Below are 21,474 nucleotides of genomic sequence, written 5' to 3' on the forward strand. Positions count from 1 at the left end.
TCTCAAAACGCATCTATTATTCACTTGCTGACAAGTATTTCAGCAGCAATCCATGTCAGCTGCTAAACAAATGCTTTCCTTCTCTTGGTTTCAACCAGCCTGGACATTGACGTTTTCACAAAAAGTTGGAAAAAAGTTGTAGAAAACCAAGCCATCAAGTTTAGCTTTGCTATGTTGCATTGAGGCAGAAAATAAGACCATCTTGCTATTCACCTCACACTTCCACAAACCTTTTTTTTGGTCATCCGCCAGTGAAAAAAGCCGGTAATGAAAGATATCAGATGGATGTTATGTTTGTGAAAGGATGTATGTTTTCAGTATCTATACATCGGCCTTTGTCTTTCCTGAGCCGCCTAATTGAACTATGTTGTCACTCTCCTTTGGCAGGATATGCTTCCTATTTTTAGACCTCCATTTCAGGGTGGCCGTGTTGTCATCTATTTTGAAACCTCTATTGAGTTTTCTTTCCTTAGCTCTCAGGGCTGTATTTATGATAACAAAGAGGGGTAGTCTCTCTTTTGACAGCTTTTCTTTACACCGCAGATGATGAGGGGTAAGCCAATTTTCACTATGAGCCACAGTCTGGAACCCTCATGGCTGCTTCGTTGGCATCTCATGCTAACAAGTCCACTGCCAGGAACTCGACCTTGACATTTCTGCAATGACTTCAGTGAGAGAAAATGTTCAAAAACACACCCTAGTTAATGCCACTTGAAAGATGGCAACTGTTTCTGTTAGCCATTTTCTAGATTATATTACAGTATCTTTGAAAACGGTTCATTTAAATTGTATTATTTCTACTGCATTTTTAATGTTATAATAAATGAAGCCTTGGTGAGCAAAAGAGACATTCTTCCTAACTTTTGACTGGTAGTTAATATATGGGTGTGTAATGTGTATATACAGTCTGTCTTGATTTCTGAAGCTTATTGCAGCTTCCCGGGTTGTATGTGGAAGCAGAGAGGTGTTTAAACAGTGATTGTTAAGTGTAAATGATGAAGTATAAAATCTTGACTTCTGTGTTTGGGGGAATTTCTCCATTTATGGTGTTCATTTCTCTCACCGAGTCCTCTGTTGAGATTTGCTCTTATTTGAATAGTTTATCATCGGGATCGCGAGAGCCGCTTTAGCTCTGGTCTGATGTTTTATTCTCCTTTTTGTTCCAGGAAGAAGTGGAGACTGACAACAGGAAGAGCTTGTTCAAGGCTGTGAGACATCGGAGCACCATCCGCTGCTTTATAACAGTGGGTAAGTGAATCTGCAGTGAAACACACTCACACAGAGATTGCTCACGTAAAGAAGGAAAGGTGGAACGATGCTGGTAGGATGTAGCAAATTATTAAATCTTGTGCAAAACAAACTTTTACTTTGTGCCTGATGTGTAGGGTTTCTTCGAGGGCGATATATCGATGCTTTGTGCCTGAAGGTGTGTACACACTACAAGCGTCAAAGCGACACGTTACCATTCATTTCAATGGGGAGCGGCCGTTTTCCGGCGACACGCGCGATCGCGGCCGTTGGCGACCTGATGGGGCGTGTCTGGCGACGCGACAAAGTTGAGATGTGTTTATCTTTATGCAAATGAAGAGCGACTTTCGAGAGCGACAACCAATAGGAGTGAAGTCAGTGGAGCGCGTGATCATCCGTCACTCTCTGACAGAGGCAAGTTGAACTTATTGTTCACGGCTTATTTTAGCAGTCAGAAACTGTCCTATAAGTTGTGATATATCTCCGTGTACATACAGTGGTGTTCACAGTACTGACTCAGAGCCGGATTAGTTTCATGGACCCATATAGACCGGTATTTGCCCGTTTGCTGCAGTTAAATAGCCGCGATGGCAAAAAGCACTCACAGTTTCTCGTTCACCTTTAATATTATGCATGTTATGAACTGATTCCATTTATATTTCGAATTTTCCTTCCAAAATGTTTGTTTGTAGTGGCAAGAAAACGGATTTGTTGTCTACAACATGGAGAAACATCTGTGAATGTCACCATAGAGAATGTCACTCACAAACATTACTAGGCAACCAGTAGTGGGAACGCCCACTAGCGACCTCACCGCCAGCCACTGGCGACCTGCAGCGACAAAGTCGCTTGTAGTGTGCACGCACCTTGATGTGTAGGGTTTCTTCGAGGGCGATATATCGATATTCTGACAATCGCAGTGATTTTAATGCATTCTGTTTTTGTCCGTTGTCACAATCCATCCTCGTCTTGTGACTCGCAAGTGTGAGCCTGTTTAGATGTTTTAATGTCTGTTGACCTCAGCTGCAAAAACGTCAATTTGGCAGGTTTTATTCATTTCTGTGAAACCTTCTGTTTTTTAAAATATAATTCATGAATACTTGGCATCGTGACTTGATGTCTATGCCTAGTTTTCATAATTAAATAGACATACAAGCACTACTATTGAGTTTGGGCTTGATCATCTTTTTGAAAGATGTCTCCTCTGCTCATTAAGGCTGCATTTATTTGATCAAAAAATACAGGAAAAGCAGTAATATTGTGAAATATTATTATAATTTAAAATAACTTTTTTCTGTTTGAATACAATTATACATTTATTTATTCCTGTGATCAAAGCTGAATTTTCGGCATCATTACTCCAGTCTTCAGTGTCACATGATCCTTCAGAAATAATTCAAATATGATTTGGTGCTCAAGAAACGCTTTTTCTTATTATAATGTTGAAAGTGCTGTGCTGCTTAATATTTTTCTGAAACCATAGCACGTTTTTCCTCAGGTTTCTTTGACTAGAAAGTTCAAAAGAACAGCATTTGTTTGAAATGTTTTTTTTTAATCATTCTTTTCAGTTAGTGAAAGTAAAAAAATGTACTGTCTTTCTTTTCTTTTTTTTACTGGTTTTTACTATTTATTTATTTTTTATTTCTAATTGGTTGAAATGATGATTTTTCCTTTTGGGGAAAAAAGCCATTTAAAGGGCTACATTTTATTCTTTTATATGTGATGTTTCAAATACATCACCCAGTCCGAGTAGGTTCTCTGATTTTAAATTGTGGATGAGCAATGGAAAATTGCATTTATTTCTCATGGTAATATGACTCATCTTTTTAAGAATTAAAGAGTTGTATTAATTTATTTAACAAAGGAGGTATGAATATAGCCTTTTGTGCTGGGTTTCCATGACTTGCCAGCAGAGACATACGGCAGCCTCAGAGATGAAATTACATGGGCCTGGATTCATTTACCTCTCACTTTTCAGCTCTAATGACGCGTGTCAAGTTCTGTTATTGACGCCAGTTACCAGTCCGAGCGTATACACTTTAAGGTTGACGAACAACACTGATTTACTGATTAATTTCATATTTGTACAGTATGTAGATTAATTATTCAGTTGCACCGTCAATAGGCTTGTTTGAGTTATTTTATCGTTGCTTGATCGCTCGCTGTTGATGCACTTCCACCACATTTGCATTTAATTTCGGCTGTTACAGGTTACTGCACAAAGCTTATATAATGACACAGATGACAGCATACTTCCAGATTTGGAGTAGGAAGCATATTAAAAAGCTGCCTGGAAGAAGTTACCAGCTAGGACTCAATTCATTTTCAATGAGATGGGCCAATGATCATGACATTTTATAGTGGGCACAATCCTGTAAAACTGATTCACCTGTAGCCGTGTTTCCATACAAAGTTGAGAATTTAACTTCTAATAAAGCAGCGTTTCCATCCATTTCCTGGAAAACTTCCTGGAAAAGTGGCGCACAAATATCTGTAATAAAAAAAGGAAGTCAGGTGAAGTGACCGTGGCTCATTTTTGTACATCGTAATTGATTTGCACCTCAGTGCAAGTGTTCTCTTGCGTCCGGATGCCTGGAGTTTGGGAACATTATCGTGTGTGACAATTGACCCTTCGCAGGGAGCTTGATTGACAGGTGATCTGATCAATCATACTTCGCCATCCGCCATTTTGTCCGACAAAGCAGTCAGGAGAGTTAGTAGATTAACATGGGAGGATTTGAACTTGAAAAACGGAGTGTACTGACGCCTTTCCACGGTTAAAACAACATTCCTTCTTATGTTCATTCATGTTTATTTGATGCTATAAATGAACTAGAAGGAAGAGATGATCGGTTCATGAGCAGCTTTAACTGAGGCTCTACAGCGATCTGTCTCGACACATTAAAGAGCCACAAAACAGTATTTATTGTTTAAATTTCTTCTTAAAAATGACCAAATTTGAAAGGTGAGACTGTTTAATATCAAAAGTAACCTGGTAGGTCAGCGTGTTGTTGTCAGTGTCCTCTCTGCTCCGCGATGTATTTTTCACTGTGTGAAAACATGGTGTGTGTGTGTGTGTGTGAAAGCGACGTAGCTTGTCGGACATAGCAACAGTAACTAAGGGGGGCGGGTCTTTGCGAACGGTCAATTCCGGGAGGTAATTATATCTGATTATTTTCATGACAGATTTTGCATTTCAGAATGATCAAGCCAACATTTTAGAGCCTCCGTTGTTTAGTCCAGTTGTCCAATAACATGCACTGTGGAGGCAAAGTCACGTGAGTTTTTTTTGTTGCGCATCGAGGGATTTGTTCTGTAAAAGTGTTTCCGTCGTAGTGTATTCGCATGTCTTACATTGGATAAAAAAATGATCCAATTCAATTGACCGCATGTTTTTTTTTTATGTGTATTTCTAGAATGTATGCTCATCTTGGTGTTTCCATTCAGCGTTTTTGGGTTTATTTTATGTGATATCCGAAAATTCACTTAAAAATAGTTAAGACTCGATGCATGCTACTAATGTTTCACAAATATTTTCACACATCCACTAAAAGGCTTGGATTAAAAGATCAATTTTGGGATGTTAAGAGTCAATACCGGATTATTCAAATGAAGAAATCAATGTTTTTACCCAGCGTAATACTCTTTTCATTAGCAGCACACTTGAAAGTGGTTCAGCATTTACTGTGTCCTCTCAGGTCTTACATCATTTCTGTGCTATTTTAAGGAGATTAATAGAGCAGGGAGTTTTCGTCCCTTCTGTCAAAGTCAAAACCCGAGCTGATTTTATTAGGATCCGCTCTGCATCACACCAAGAAGCCCGTCAGATTTGAGGGAGATCAGCATGTTCGTTCAGGCTGATGGGAATGGCTTTTCAAAGCTTGCATTGTTTGAGAGCTGTTTCTATGGTCTCGTCGCTTGTTGCGCCGGCTTAACTAAACCTTGGAGGCTTTGCATGTCCCTGGTGAAAAGCGCCTCTTGTTTTAGAAGTAAGCCATCTAAAGACATGGGTTCCTGGGCTCTGGGATATTCTGTGATTCTGGGCCCTTCGAGGTTTCTTTCATTTGCTTTGAGGAATTAACTGTCTTCCAAAACGACAGCTTTAAGACTGCAGCGGGGGCTCATGGGAGCAGCGGGGCGGAGAGAGCAGATGAGCACCTGCTCTACAGGTGATGCGAGAGAGGAGACTGCAGACGAGCAGAGATCCTTAATCAAGGGCATTCGCTCTCCAACACTAAATAAGATTAATGAAACCATTTCACCTCTTTTTCAGTCTCGTTCTCACTGTCCCACGGTGGAGGTCGGTGGTGGAACCAAAATCGTATGAGTGATTTAAATCACAGCAACAGTATTTATCACAATATAGTCATTTTAAGATGGTAATTCATCAATGTACTTCATCTTATGTTATTAGTTGCATGAATAAGGATGCACAATATATTGGTATATTAGCAATATTGCATTTTTGGTGTGTTTTGGTCTGTTTAGTTTAAATACAATTTTCTGCATTTCATATATATATATATATATATATATATATATATATACACACACACACACACACACACACACACACACACACACACACACACCTAGACATATACATATATACATACGCATGTATGTTATGTTTACACACACACACACATATACATCTAGACATATACATATACATCTAGACATATACATATACATCTATATATATACATACACATGCATGTTGTATGTTGTTTACGCACACACACACACACACACACACACACACACACATACATCTATACATATATATATATATATATATATATACACATGCATGTTGTATGTTATGTTTACACACACACACACACTTTATATTTTTAAATATAAAATTTTAAACACCTCTAATTTTACATTAATTTTACTAACATAATTTTACAAAGTTACTTTTTCCATCATCTAGCACTCAAAGTAAATTTTAGTAACACTAATAACTAATAATATTAAGCATATCACAAAATGAATGTTTATTTTGTTTTATTTATTCATTTTTTTATGTTTTACATTTATTTTAATGTATTTTTATTTGTTTGTTTTTTGTTTGTTTTTTACATTTTAAATATTGGCCAGTATTTTAATGTTGTGCATCCCTAATTGCAAGTACTTTTTATTTAGAATGGGCATTAAAAAAAAAAAAAGAAGATAGTTTGAGATAGTTACTCTGTTGGGCGAGCCACTTTAGTAGCCAATACCAAGTAACCAAACCCAAGTTAAATTCTGCATCAATGTTAACAAACACCAACAGTTTTGTCTTCTTTACTGGTTTAGGATTTTCTTCTAGTTCACCCGATGTTTCTTCACGTTGTCTTTGAATCCGCTCTCGTTTTTGTTGTTTAGATCTCAAACCTTTGATGTTCCACAATGTGGTCTGCAGTTTTCTTTTGCTCTTGCCACTCCAGGTTTCTCCCTTACTTACTGTTTTTCACAGATTACATCCATTCTCCTTGTTACATGTATTATAGAACACAAGAGAAGGAATGAAACCCTGAAGGCAGATATGTGCTTTCAGGTTTGATCTTTCTTTCTGTCATCCATTACTATAATAAGGCCTTGCTTCAGAGCTAGGAGGAGTCTTGGACTGTAAGGGATCTTCAATGACCTTTCACAATAACAACTTTCACATGATTCTGTATAAATGCAGTGTCTAACATGTTCGCCTTGGCTCGTATAGGAAATGTGGGTTCTAATCCGATGTTGTGGCCCGATCCCATGCATTTCACATCTGATAAAGCAAACTTTTTTTGCTCAAGTCTGAGTTTTGTAAACCTTATTAAGCTGTTCTCTGGCTGTTTATTGATCAGAGATGAATATAGTCGCTCCCTGTAGACCTTATTATAAATCTACTCCCTGCTTTACAAAAAGAGCCGTCTTGTTTTCATCTGAGAGCTTTTGGAGGAAGTTTTGCCCAGACTCCCAACGATCCGAGACCTGGATCAGAGCCATGAGTTTGGATCAACAGCCGGACCACTATAGAATGCAACAGTGTGGTTATGGAAGTTCAAATCCCATCGTCAATAGCAACGCATTATAACACAGCGCACATCCATGCATCACAACGGACGCGCTCTCTCGTTTCATTCAAATACAACTTGCCGTCTTGCGTCTACGTTTTTGATTGTATTGAAAATGAAACCAGAGTTGATTTATTGTTTACGGAGTTTGATAATATTGTTGGGATCATCTTGTCTGGACGATTGTTTTGTATGCTGTATAAAATGGATTTATAAACGTGTAAGATATAAAACATTAAAGGGATACTTCACCTCTGTAAAGATGAATGTGTATTTAAAATGGGTCATTTATGTAGTAGAAATGTGAAATTATTTTTGAATTTGGAGCCTTTTAGACTGAGAAAAGCCAGAAAATGTATTTGTGGCTCATGTGGATGAAAGACAACAACTCCCAGAATGCACTTGCTTCACTGCCCTATGAGGCCACGCCTACCGGTAAGAGAGCGCAGTTAAACAAGGCTAGGCTACTAGTGAGTCTCCGTGACGAGTCTGCCCGGGATTTCGAGACCGTCCAAAATGTCCGGGATTCGGCTTTTGCGTTCTACAGTCGCCATTCATTGTTTACTGTAAACAATACATTCAGATTCACCAATCGGAATGAATTCAGTTAGATTGAAACAAAAGGTGTGCATGTAAACAATGAATGGCGACTGCAGAACGCAAAAGCCGAATCCTGGAGTTTGGACGATCTCGATGGCCGGACATGTCCGGGAAAAAGAGGATGGTAACCGCTACTACTCAGCTTTCTCCACAGAGCAAGAGCCTGTTAGCTTGGCTTCCAATTAAAAGATGGCTGACACTATTTCTGTGAGTGAGATCCCACCCTCTATGGGCGGGTTGAAAACATGCGGATCTAGCGCCTTCTACTGGCTGTAGGTTTTAGCCTCTGGCCAGAAAAGCCTTCGAAGACGCAAAATAACGATTTTTTGCGTCATCGGAGGATTTTTTACAGACAAAAAAATACATAAATCTCTTGTCTCAGGGGGATATGAGGGAGGGAAGCACGGTCATTTGAAAATACTACAGGTTTTCTACTGATACAAAGCTTAATGCTAATCTGTGAAGTATCCCTTTAATTTCAATTCAATATGTAATAATCCCTGTAATAATGTGGTAAAAAAAAAAGGTGATGAATATACATTATTATCCCTTAAATTGTTTAAACTTGATTGTTCGTCTTTGGCTCAAAGCCACTTGCTGCAAACTTTTCTTTGCGGAAGTTTCACGTTTATTTCAAGTGAGTGAGATAAAATATTTAAACTCAAAACGACATTTTGTGCCCAATTATTTCCCAGATGTAGTTTTGGTATTGAGGTCAACAGTGGGCGATGGTCACACAAGACGGCTCTGCAGATTTGAAGTGTTTCCTATTCCAGCAACTTTTTTTTGTGCATGTTCTGCAGACAGGGTGACCATCCTCGATTTTAAGTTTCCCTCAGGACTTTTGTAAAAGCCCAAATATGACCACACCTCAGATTTGGTCCTCTTAAAAGGGTCAATGCCTTCCGCCATTCCTTCTCGAAGAAAAAAACCCCCAACATGCGTCAGACTGTTGATGGCTGGACAGTATTTACAGTGAGTTATTAAAATCACGATAATCAAACCTGTTTTTAATGATAATTAAATTTTGGTGGTTTAGTGAAAGCGGTAATCGTCCCATCCCTAGTTTGGTTCAAGGCTTAAAGGGATAGTTCACTTTAAAATTAAAATTCTGTCATCATTTACTCACCCTCAAATTGTTTCAAACCTTAATGAATTTTTTTTCTACTGAACACAAAGGAAGATATTTTGAAGAATGTCGGTAACCAAACAGTTAACTGGTCCCATTGACTTCCATAGTAGGACAAAAAAAATACTATGGGACCAGTTAACTGTTTGGTTACTGACATTCTTCAAAATATCTTCCTTTGTGTTCAGCAGAAGAAAGAAATTCACACAGGTTTGAAACAACTTGAGGGTGAGTATATGATGACAGAATTATCCCTTTAATGCTCTATTGAGGAATTGTTTTGAAATGCCCGTGGAGAAAATGAATGGGAAAGATGCTTTCAGAACCGAGGCCTCTGAAGGAGTGCACTCGCTGTGTAGTCACCCACAGATCCTCTCTGTGCCTACCAGTCCCCGACATCAATATCATTTCTGCTCCTCCTACCTCTTGATGGATGAGCGTGTTGATGAAGAGATGCAGGACTGCAGTGCAGTGTCATGCGTTTTACGGCTGCAAATGCAGATCTGGGACTTCTGCAGCAGCTAACGCGATTGAAGAGAGATAAATCTCCTTGTGCTGCTGTCCTTTATGTAGAACAGCAATACATCTTTTCACCGCGATATTAAAATCTCTCTTTTATTTCATATGTGGGTAGTGAGGCATTAAATTCTATAATGGTCCAGTACTTTATATATGTCAGAACTGGCAATGCCGAATAAAGCTTTCATCGATCATTTTCACGGGGTAACTGCTCTTCTCGCTGTGTGATGCAGGTCGAGACTAGAAGAGGATTTCCAGCTTGAACTCTTCATGTTCTTTTCTCAATCTGAGCAAGACTTTTTAAATCCTTTTTCTTTTCTTTTTTTCTTCTCTCTCTCTCTCTCTCTCTGTGTGCACTGGCTTGAGATAAGTCGATCAGAGTTCCCTGAACACATTCGTGTTAAAACATTCGTGGTGCACTGCAAACACACAGCTTGCGTATTTCACAGGATCAGTTTGCATACTCACATTTTTTTTGTTCTTGAGTAAATACTATTTTCAAACTAAGCATTTCAGCTGAGAAATCATTGAGTAAATTTATTAATATACTATATACTAGTGTTATTTTAGTATCATTGAGAGAGTTTCTTTTTCATTTGAAAGATTTATAAATTTGGTTGTGTTTTTGACCTTTAAAAAAAATCTTTATTTTAGTACATCAAGTAAACTAAAAATGTAAATGAGAAATGTTGCCTTGGCCACTAGCTGAAATAAAATGTTTTTTTTTTTTTTTATATATAGATTTTGTTCGAGTTAATGTTTTTAGTTTAACTATTATAACCTTGCTACACACACACACACACACACACACACACACACACACACACACACACACACACACACACACACACACACACACACACACACACACACACACACGTATTTTTTTAATATCTGAAAGTTATCCAAAAAATATTAGTGGTATTAATTAACTTTACTATTATGAAAAACACAAATGGAAGTATTGCAAATAATGTAGAGAACAAAATTCTTATATTTGACTGCAAATATTCAGCGTAACAGTTCTGGGTGAGCGGCAAAGAGTCGGAACCGATTGATTGTCTATTTGGTGACAAACTTCACTCAAGGGTTTTTGAAACTCTTTTTATTAGCATAGATAGATATATATATACAAACTGGGTGGCCAGTATTCGTCTGAAACATGAATTAATTTATTCGGCTGAACCACAGCCATGATGACATCCTGCCGCAAATATGACCGGTGCGATAATGAGGGAATTAAATTGTCTTTTTCCTTTTAGCATCATTTATTTTCATTATGGGTGTGACTCTGGGTTTAGCCGTGGTCCCGTGGGAGCGGGGACGTGGAGAGCGAGTTTATTATTGAATTTGCTGTCAATATAAATAAGTTCAGTGAAATCTAAGGGCAGCTGCCGTCCTATCATCTCCCATAACATAAATCCGAGCTGAAGCCCTGGAGGTTTGGATCCGTCCTGATAACGCTCCACCTCTGCAGACTTGTCAATAGTGCCGATTATGTTGATGTGTGTGATTTTTGTCATGTGGACTGGGTAGTGTAAGGAAAACCCAATACATGGACTATATCTGGCAGAGGTCAAAAACTTCTGATTAAAATCATGTCCCTCTATTTGTTATTTAAGGCCTTTGACTGAGATTATATAAAGCTCTAGGTGTATCTCATATAAAAAAGTGTGGATTTTGGGAAAGAGCCTTGTTGAATCAGTTGCTGTAATAATAATAACCTCTTTTTCCCCCCGTTTGGCTAAGAAGTTGCACGCGGTGAATGATATTGCAGATCTTTACCCGGGGACTCGGCTTCTACAGAGCGTCGTGTTATCGGGAATATTCAGTGCAGATGTTAGACGACATGAACGCTCTGGTTTTCTGAGGCAGCGGTGGTGCTATCTGATCAGAGCTGAGTCTGTGCGCTGCCGGATCCAGAGCTCTTCTAGCGGTTTCCATGCGCACTTAATTTATGGGAAAAATCTGAATATCACAAAAACATTATGCCAATAAATCAGAGAATCATCACTTCTGGGGAAATAGCAATGGAAATAAAGTTGTATCCGCTGGGGAAGCTTCCACTGTGGCTCTTTTATTGAATGTAGTAAATTACTTGTGGTTTAGAATTATTCAGTCACATAACTTGAGGCAAAGTCACATGATTTCATTGTGCACATTTTGGAGTTTATTCAGTAAATGTGTTTTCATAATAGTTCATGCATATCTCTTCTTACTGAATTATTAATGGCATTTATATTTACAGAAATTTACGCAAAAGTTTGGGCTCAGTCAATTTTTTTTGCTGTAGAAATGAATCGCTTTATTCTGCAAGGATGCATTAAATTCATCTAGTGACGGTGAAGACAATCATAATATTAAAAAGTATTTCGGTTTCAAATAAATGCTGTTGATTTCTATTCATCAAAGAATCTTGAAAAAAGTATCACGGTTTCCACATAAATATTAAGCATCATAACTTTTAAAGATTGGTTAATAATAGTAAATGTTTCAGGAAGTCAGCATGTCAGAATGATTTCTGGAGGATCATGTGACTGAAGACTGGAGTAATGATGCAAAAAATTCAGCTTTGCATCACAGGAATAAATTAGATTTTTAAATTATATTCAAACCAAAAAATAATAATAATAATTGTAAAAATGTTTCACAATATTACTGTTTTTTTTTGCTCTATTTTGGAGACTTAATTCTTTTACAAACATTTAACAATATCACTGATCTAAAACTTTTCCTTATAGTTTTATTTTAATAAAATAATCTGCCCGTTTTAAGGTTAAGATGACGACACTTGCTACTATATTACTAACTTAAAAGGAATATAGTGACATGTTATGGCAAATACATAACCCTTGAAAATGCTGTTTAATGTAATGATAGCTGTGTGCACTTGTGCATACACTCTAAAAATTGCTGGGTTGATTTAACCCAATTTTGGGTCAGATATGGACAAACCCAGCCATTGGGTTACATTTTTAAATTGCATTTTTGATCCGACGTTTGGGTTTATCCATATTTGACCCAAAATTGGGTTAAAACAACCCAGCATTTTTTAGAGTATACAATGAGTTGTTTATTCTTTGGGGGGGAAAGCTTTTACTTTGAAATGTGAAACATTTTAAACTTCATCAGGCCAGATACACAAAAAGTTCCCCTGTTATTATGAGGACCTTCAATTTAATTTTTCATTCTTTATTTTTTTACAAAATAGCGTTCATTGTATCAGCCTTTTATCCGTTTTCAGCAATAACGTGAAAAGAATTATCGGCGGCTTAGTATTGGATACATAGAGCTGCACAATTCTGGATAAACTGAGAATCACAATTTTTATTAGCTTCAAAAGGAGATCACGATTCTCCCACAATTCTGAACAGACAACTAAACAAAATAACATGTCATTTACTAGAGGTTCTGACAGAATAATTGCTGCAGTCTATTTAAATGTTTAATTAATCTGAATGAGTTATTTAATAAAAGGTTTGAATGAATGATTCAATGACTCACTCGTAAATGCGTCACTTGTTTCATTACCGGAATGAATCTGTGTTTTCGAACAAATCTCTTGAATGAATGATTCAATGACAAATACATTATTTTATGGTCACTTGTCGCCACCTGGTGGCCGTTATTTGAAAGTCACTTTCAAAAAGTGATTTTCTCTATTTTGATAGCTTCCGTAGACATCAGTCTTTATATCCGAATTATAAACTTTTATCCCAGTACTTCTGTGATTAATATGAATATTTGAACACAGAAATAACGAGAATGTGTGGTTGCTATAGGACCAATACATGATAAATACCTAAACATGATAATTCCTATAAACAATTCTATATAATAATAATTCTTATTAACGCTACAAAGCAGCAGTTGTTGTCATTTGAACGTTCAATGCTATTTGCTTTTAGGAAAGAAGCTCATGTGCAACATGCTGGTTTCGGTAGTGCACAACCACTGGTTTCACATCTGTGCGCTAAACGAACTCTTTATGGCTTGAGTTATGGGGCACATATGTGTGTGCCGGTATGGGGCTAGCAAAGGGCTGCTGTGACCGAGAGCTGTGTAGACCGGCCTCTGACCCACAATGCCTTGAGCCGGTGAATCAGCCCTTTCCTGGCTGCTGGGTAGACTGGACGTGGCATTAAACAGCAAAGCCGCAGGTCCGCAGAAGTCATCTCCACTAAGCCGAGAAAAGACCCCGGCCGTGTCTCATAAGGGCCTGAAGACGTTCTCTCAAAAGGATGCTGGAGTTCGGTTCTTGATTATGTAAATCAAAACCCTTCTTCTCCCAAATCAACTTTGATTTGAACCATATTTTAGCTTGGGAAATCTGAATAATTCAGCTGTCAAGGAGACCATTTTAAAATGATATCAAATAATAGAAAAATGACATTTTTTTAAATTGTAATTTTATTTCACCCACATGCCATCGACATTGGTTATTCATTTCGGACATTCATTTTAGACCGTTTGTGCAGGTACAATTTTATTATTTATGCTTCTGAACTTTCTTACTCCCGAAAATTTTTATTTGTCCAAAAAACTTTTCAATTCAGTTCAGTGTATCGCTGTCTTTCTCCTCCTATTTGCTGCCCAACCATCACGCCCGTTTCACACATACTCCGTGTGCAGTGCGTTTGCGGTGCGTGTTGCAGTGCGTGTGCGGTACTGGAGCAGCACGCGCTATAGTGCTTTCACATGCTGCGTTTGCAGAGCGCTACTGATACGTAGTTTCTGTGTCACAAAATAAAAAAATGGGTAGGCTAAGTAATTTTGATTTTAAAACCAAACTTTAACTTTGACATTGTTACAGACATTACAACAGTATGAAATTAATTTTAATCATTGTGATTCTTTGTTTTAGTTCGAGTTGTTGACAGAAGAAAAGCTATCACGCTATATCTGTTGCTAAGATATAATACACAAATATTTTAAATTAGAATACAAATGTATAAATACTGATTATAAATGCATATTTTAAGACTGAAAAAAAAATAAGAACCGGGAGAGGGCTAGCCCCCAGAAGACCAAGGACCTTTTTGGAAATTAACATTTGATATAATAATTATTGTTAGCACATGCCACTACATTAAAACGAGTATCCTCTGCTATAAATAAGGCTGGCCGTAGCACCAAAAAGTTAAACATTGATTTACAATTACATAGTCAAAATTAATTATAACTAGCCTACATAACTATAACAAACTTATAATTACACCCTGTTTAACTTCTTTATATTCAAAAATAAAACTATATAATATGATTTACTTATGAATTCATATAGGCTACAACTACATATTCAGATGTTCATTTACATTTAATAAATTCGCATGACATGAAGGTTGAATGTGACGATAAACAAAATAAATAAAAAGGGCAACACAGTAGGCCTACATATTCATGTTTAAATAGAACAACATGCAGCAATAATATATATTTATATTCTCGTTTAAAACTTTTTTAATTTCTTGATCCTGTAATTTAGTAAATGTAGAACACATTAACTGTAATTATGATCAAATTATTACAGTTTCTTGTCAATCTATATTTATTTCAATGTGAACAATACGCTTCAGTGCGGTGCAGCACAGCAGAAAATAGACTCTGTGCGTAAACGATCGCTGCACTGCTGTATACGCACCGCAACTGGAACGGATCGCCGGACCGCATCCGTGTGCAGTGTGAAAGCTCTAACCTGTTAACATGGGTACGGAAAAAAATACGCACCGCAAACGCACTGCAAACGGAGTATGTGTGAAACGGGCGTCATACCTATTTTTCAGGTGCGATCACAAAAAATGAGTTTCTTTTTTCTGGTCCTTTGTGACTTCTTTTTTTTTTTTTTTCTCTCTTTTTTTTTCCTAAAGGTCATTTTTGCCCTTAACACAGTAATTGCCCGAGGCCTCCCACTCCCTAAAGGCCAGAGACGTATGAGTGGCTTTATTTTTGACGACTTGAATGTCGGTGAATTGGCGTGATTGTATGTGACGAGGATGAGCAAAAATGTGGCATCCAAGAGAGAAGCTCTGAGAGTGAGCAATAAAGGAATAATTTGATTATGAGATAAATGACTCCTGTCAGAACCGTCGAGAAAGAAAATAAACGGGTTTGTTGTTTTTTAAGGGTTTCCATAGCTCCAGGATTCAACACGACATCAGTATTTATGATTTTCTTTGGCTGTTGAGTATTGCAGTTTTGTCATCTTGGAATATTTTGTTTTATTTTTTATTTTTTGTCAATGGTTAATAATAATCATCATCTTTATGTGTTTAACATTGTTTTATTTTCCCTACATATCAGCCTTTTTTTGCCTTTTATATTAATGATGATAATAATAATCTTCAGTTTTTTTTATAGATTTTATTTAGTTTATTTGCCCTCCACTTAAACCATGCATGCAGAGAGTTTTCATGATGTTAGATATCTACATAGATCTAGTTAGATTCAGCACGACATCAGTATTTATGAATTTCTTTGGCTGTTGAGTATTGCAGTTTTGTCATCTTGGAATATTTTATTTTAATTTTTTTTATTAATGTTTAATAATAATTAGGGCTGCATAATGATTAATCGCAACTAATCGTTTGCAGAATAAAAGTTTTTGTTTACATCATATATGTGTGTGTACTGTGTAAAATAATTATGTATTTATAAATACACACATGCATGTATATATTTACAAAATATTTACATGTTTATATACATTTTTATATTTAAATATCATTTATATTATATATAATTATAAATACGTAATATATACATTGATTTTTTTCTTAAAATTATACACGCATTTTTGTGTACTTATATATACATAATTATTATACACAGTACACACACATATATGATGTAAACAAAAACTTTTATTCTGCAAACGATTAGTTGCGATTAATCGTTATGCAGCCCTAATAATAATCATCATCTTTGTGTTTAATATGGTTTTATTTCCCCTACATATATACCTTGTTTGCCTTATATATTAATGATAATAATAATCTTCAGTTTTTTTTATAGATTTTTATTTTGATTTGTTTACTTGCCCTCCACTTAAGCCATGCATGCAGAGAGTTTTTATGATGTTAGATATCTCCGAATAGCCCTAAATTAACTTCTCCTCCCTTAAATCGGCCGTGCAAATGAACAGCTGTTTCGTTCACGCCATTGCTGTGCAGAATCAAATCAGATTAATGCTCACGCTTGCTTGTTTGTAATCAGTGACTCCTCTATATTAGCTGAATAGCAATGCATTTTCGTCGCAGGGTCGCTGCCACAGTGATTTCATCAGGCAGTGAGATTAGATGTTGGAGGAAGCATAAATACAGGTTCACTAGATTAATGCTGCTGATGTTATGAGAGAAAAGTGCTCTGCCTTCATTGTCTATTGCGCTTGTTCCTGTTGCGTATTCTCAAACTGGCAACCAACACCAGGGCCGAGTCTGAGGAGGGGGCGGGAGAAACGACCCTCTCCAATATTTAGAATTTGAACTGCAGTACCCATTTCAACCACCAGCTGTAAATATTACATATTGCACTTTTTACGTGAATGTAAACCGTTGAGAAAGAAAACGCATGTGTAAAATTCTATTGGATATGTGCAGTCGGTCTTAAAGTGACAGCAACCTAATTAATCTGCTGTCATACGTGCCATTTAATGTTAATCAAAAAACAAAAAAGAAAATCATAGTGCTCTTGACTGAATGACTTTAATAACAATACATGTATATTTATTTTACGCAGTTGTGTTATACATTTGATTGCTCTAGCCTCGCTAGTATTTCTTATTTCTAGAGCTTGAAGTTTTGCTCTATAATATTTTGTTGTTCTTTGGCTTGTAACTAGTTTATTTGTTCTTATAATTTTTTTACTGACTGTTTATTTGTCTTCTGTAAGCTTGTTTTTTTTTTAAGGTAAGCTAGTATTAGTTTTTTTGTGATATTGAAATTAGTAACGAATTATGATGTTGTAATATTATACATTTTGATTATTTAAAAACTTACCAGCAAAAATGACTACCGGTATATCATGATGTATATGGTTGTCGTGAAAGAAAATGACTCGCACCGTGATTTTTGTTTTTGGTCATATCATATTTGTGAACTGCTCATTAATCCCAAATCTCACAAAGACATCAGAAACATATACTGCATTTCCAGATATTTAAAAAAACAAATGAAATGGTTTTATGATACTGATTTTAAAGCATGAAGATTAGACCACTTTTACTTTTTTTATTTTTTATTAATGAGACTGATTAAGTGTTTTTCATGTCAAATAATATTTATTTAGGTTTGTTAATTTGCTTGTTTATTTGGCTAATTGTATTTATGTATTACTCATTTATTTAGTTTCTCATTTTATTATTACTCATTTCTTTTGCTTTATATATATATATATATATATATATACATACACAAACAATACTATTTTACGCAAAGTTGTTTTACATCTAGTTTGTTTTAGGTTGTCTATTTGGTAGCTACACATACACGTTGTTTAAAATATTTATTGGTTTATCTCTATTGATATTAGTTTTATTTTAGAATGAGCCTCAGGTCATGAAAGCAGCATTTTTCATAAGAATAAAGCTGTACCGTGAAGTTCAGCACATGTTCATCTCTGCAGGAGCTCTGATATCCCGGCAGTGTGGCTGTGAGGTGCATTAGGGCCGGACTCTTCTCTCGTGTCCTGGATGGCCTGATTCCATCATAGCTGTGGGCCATATGGCTCAGTCATGCTTTCCGTCTGTGCGATGCGCGATAGTTTCCACCGGCGTGACTGCACCAACCCTGTCCATCATATATTGATCAGAGTGCAGACAATGAGTCTGTGAAACCCAGACAGATCACATGCGGCGCGGCGGACGGGGAAATTAGAGTGACAGTGTCATCTTGCATAATATAGTAGCATTATCTTACCTGTAGTGTGCCGCTCACTTAGACTGCAGGACGCGTCTCAGCTGCTGGTGTGAAGTTAAGAAGCTTGGATGGGTAGTCCGGCTCGATTTCTAGCTCGTAGTGTTGTAATTTGATCAGACATTGAAAAATAAATGAGGACATTACAGGTCTAATTGTGCTTTTGTCATTCAGTTTAGCTCATACTGATAGAAGGACCCACTCGGATTCTCTTCCACAGAATTTGAACGCCTGTAAAGTCCTACACATTCCCACCTCTTGCTTGTTTGTTTGAATATCAAGTATTTTGGCTAATTTGATTATACTTTCAATATAAGCTATCAGTTTAACACGTTCTACTATATTTAAAGTCACCATGATATCAACATTGACTATTCTGGTTTCTTTTATGAAATACTGCAGTATGTATTATAAATTATTTATCCGTGCACATTATTTATTTTTTTAAATCCATGTGCCTTTGTAGTCTTTAATCAAAATAACCTCCTCTACCTTTTGTACCATCATCTCTTCTCTAATGACGTGTTTATTGGTGCAAGGGCGGGACAACCTGTCAATCATATGCGATCGACCAATAGCAAACCACAACCATCCAACCAATTCCCAGTGGACAAAATCAAGTCCCACCACCTTTTTTTTTTTTTTTTTTTTTCAGAAGCTGTTTTACTCCGATATACATAATAATAGGGAAGAAAAGACTATCGCAACTAGGGATGGGCATCGTTAAGAAATTATCGATATCGATGCCATTGTCAAGTCTGCTTATCGATGCGATTCCTTATCGATTCCCATATCGATTCCTGTACCATTTGCTGAACACTTACAGGGTGGCTTTGAGAGTTGTTGGCTTTGAATGTCTAATTTAAAGTGGTTTTAGAGAAAGAAAACCAAGTGTGCAATATCAATACAGAAGTTGAAAGCTTTGAAATTTCAAAAAAAAAAAAAGTAAACATTTCTTAAACAAAGCTTTGTATTGTAATCACACTTAATCCCCCTTGGGGTTAAAAATAGCATCTCAAATTATAATAAAATGCGTTTTTTTATACTGATAATATATAAATACTTATAATATTTTAATGATATAGGTAAAAATATAATAAATATGTAATATAGTTATCATATTTAGCAAAATAAATATTTAGCAAAATACTCCTCTACAGACAATTGTTTAAGTCCAACTACGTGCTATGGTTATTAAATGGCTTTCCTGAGGTGAACGTAACGTTACGTGACTGAGCTGTTTGGACCTCTTTCTGCGGTTGAAAAACACTTGATCGATCGATTTTATTATATTTCGGTAAGTTGAACTGTATCTTTCAAATTACTTATTGATCATTCGAAGTGAATTTACTATTAGTAGCTAGTAACAGATGATCGGTTTACGTGCCGCTTAAACTGAGATCTGTCACATCACATTTAAAAGCACCAAAACGGTGTTTATTGTTTGAATTTTGTAATTAAATTGACAGAATCTGAGGGCTGAGAATTTGTTTTATATCAATAGTACCGTAACCTTCTCTGTGGGTGTCAGTATCCTCTTTGCTTCGCGATTTTCTCTGCGTGAGAAAATGGGTGTGTGGCGTGAGAGCGTGTGGAAAGTGACAACTGCGTGATCGAGTCTCACGGTGAATTCGGGAGAGTTGGCAGCTCTGCAGATTCAGTTTGTAAATGTTTTTGGCGGGTGTGCTTGTGCAGCCCGGTGCAGCCGCGGTCAGGTTCATTTGCTATGTTGTTTGTGTAGCTCTATGGCAAACGCGCTGAGCACCGTTCGGAACTACGGGAGCCCAGAGGGGAGCGTCGGCGGACGTTAAATAGAAAACCGATTTTCATTCAAACATATCGACGACGTACACTACACATTCGAGTTAATCAATAAAATCAAATTATCGCCCAGCCCTAATGGAAAGGAACATTCGGAATCGTTAGTGGAATCGTTAACGTGTGGACGTGTACGATTCCGATGGATCGGAATGTTTGGAACCAGTTCCAAACCGGAACCTGGAACCGATTCCCAAGCCTAATCGCAACTTCCATTTAATGCCGGCTTTAAATCCTTTTAACAGATTTTGCCTTAAAATCATATCAGAAAATGCAGTTTATACCTGCATGTGTCGGTAATATTATTGATAACCAATGTTTTAATACATTACACTAAGGCCGTGTGTCCACAAAGCGTTTTTTCACGTGGCTGGCGTATTTTTTCAATTGTTTTTAATGGGAGCGCCGCGTTTTTAAAACGCCATGAGCGTAACGAGGCACCGAGTGTTTTTTTTTTCATGCTGAAGCACTGAGCGCTCAGCGTTTTTTACAGGTCGCCGAGAGTTGAAGAATATTCAACTTTGGGTAAAAACACAGCGCTCATCACTTTTACCCAACCGTCCAATCACAGTAGAGAAGGGGCGGGACTAATAACACTTCGACCAACCAATCAGCAGAGCGCCTAGCTGGCTAAAAACGCTTTGGTGGACACAGCCTAAAACTTTTACAGTAAAATCTGCTAGTGATGCACCGAAATGAAAATTCTGGGCCGAAACCGATACCGAAAATTTAGGATGCACTTGGCCGAAAACCGAAACCGATACCGAAAATGGCTTCTTTTAAAAACTTTAATATATATTTATTTATATTGCTTAATTTTTAATGGATCTGAAATGAAAAATCACAAACCAATAGAATAATCATCAAACTTTTATTACCACTAACAGTTACATAACAAAACCTAAAATATTATATATATTTTATATTGCATGCGCTTCATGAGGCACACGCGCGCGGTCTCTTGCTCTCTCTTCCTCTTTGCCGTGCACGCGCTGCACTGTTTGGAGCACAGTCTCTGTCTCGCGGGCGCGCTCGCTCTAGATTCCGGAGATTTTAACTAATTCGCGGGCATCAGTGAGCCGCTATCAATATGCGGGAGACTTGGTATGTCTGTATTTCTATACTGAAAAAATATTGGCATTATAATTATTGATTTTTCATTACGCTATTTATTGCCACTCATGCGCGTGGTGGGAGCGGCGGC

At 37.0% G+C, this 21,474-nt stretch overlaps 2 protein-coding genes across 3 annotated transcripts in view; both read left to right on the forward strand.

Annotated features, from left to right (window-relative positions):
* The window catches only part of asb1 (ankyrin repeat and SOCS box containing 1), a 279,018-nt gene that overhangs the window by 104,007 nt on the left and 153,537 nt on the right, over nt 1-21,474 (forward strand). The window lies entirely within an intron of this gene.
* The window catches only part of adarb1b (adenosine deaminase RNA specific B1b), a 146,582-nt gene that overhangs the window by 45,140 nt on the left and 79,968 nt on the right, over nt 1-21,474 (forward strand). For both annotated transcript variants that reach the window (XM_079619001.1, XM_079619002.1), the window contains exon 2: nt 1,167-1,248. The gene's annotated coding sequence lies outside the window, so the exon portion shown is untranslated. The remainder of the gene's footprint in view (nt 1-1,166; nt 1,249-21,474) is intronic.

This window comes from Phoxinus phoxinus (assembly GCF_949152265.1).
Source record: "Phoxinus phoxinus genome assembly, chromosome: 7".
NCBI classification, from domain to species: Eukaryota; Metazoa; Chordata; class Actinopteri; order Cypriniformes; family Leuciscidae; genus Phoxinus; species Phoxinus phoxinus.